This window comes from Lipotes vexillifer, unplaced genomic scaffold (genome assembly GCF_000442215.2).
Source record: "Lipotes vexillifer unplaced genomic scaffold, Lipotes_vexillifer_v1.1 scaffold1115, whole genome shotgun sequence".
In the NCBI taxonomy this organism is placed as follows: Eukaryota; Metazoa; Chordata; class Mammalia; order Artiodactyla; family Lipotidae; genus Lipotes; species Lipotes vexillifer.
In genome coordinates, this window is record NW_006792080.1 from 1,896,682 (window position 1) to 1,897,705 (window position 1,024).

Genomic DNA, 1,024 nt, shown 5'->3' on the forward strand with positions numbered 1-1,024 from the left:
CAGCCCCCGCGGCCGCGTCGCTCTCCGCGAGCCCGCGCTCCCCGCGCCAGGCCCCGCCCCCAGCAGGCCGGCCCCGCCCCCCAGCGGCCGGCGGTTCCGCCTAGCGCTGCGGCTTCTTCCCCTCCCGCATCTTGCAGAGGGTTGGGACTGCGGAACCTGACTCTCCTGAAGGAGCCCGAGCAGGAGCCGCTTATTGCCTCGGGGACTCGTCCTTCGTGTGGGCCGTTGCCCTGCGGGGTTAACTCCCTCCCAGGGCGAACCTCGGGAATGGGCCGGGAAGGGTCCCGAGGGTGCAGGCTGGCAGACACCCTAGATGCGACCCGGGGGCCTGCAGCCCCTTCTCCGTACAGCGGGAACCACGACTCCAGGGCACCAGGTTCTCGTAGGGGTGAAATCGGGAAATTTTCTTTACTTCGCAGCCCTACTAACGGCCCATAGTTTCGGGCAAAAATTGAAAAACCATCAGGAAAACTGCCATGGATCACACAAGTCACTCTGAAACTTCGGTGGGCACCAGAACACTTTCCAAGGCCCCACCTTTCCCCCACCCCCAAACATGAATCTCTAAGGGTTGAGGCCTATGTTTTTTAAAAATAGGCTTTACAGGTGTATTTCAGCCACAAAATTGGCAAAACACCTGGCTTGCGTTTAAAAGCCCAGCAGAGGAAACCAGAGACTTCTGCTCTGTAAGGGCTGTTCCTCCGGCAGAAGTGCACCGGCCACCTCGGACCTGGCACCAGGCAACAGCCGGGTAATCCACCCAGACCCTCCGGCCTCACTGATCTCCTACAAAAGGAGGGTGGTTTAAGGGCAAAGACTCAACGCCTGCCAGCTGCTGTCATTCCCTCAGCAAACCTGCACCGCTCCTGCCCCTGGGCATGGGGCTCGGGCGGGGGCCCGTGAGAGGGTCCTGCCTCATGCTAAGTACAGTGGCAAAGGGCTGCAGGTGCAAACGGGACGCAGAGGTGTTCTTCGGGGTAGGGAAGCCGGACCCCTAAGCACGAGTCTGCAGAAGTAGCAGTCA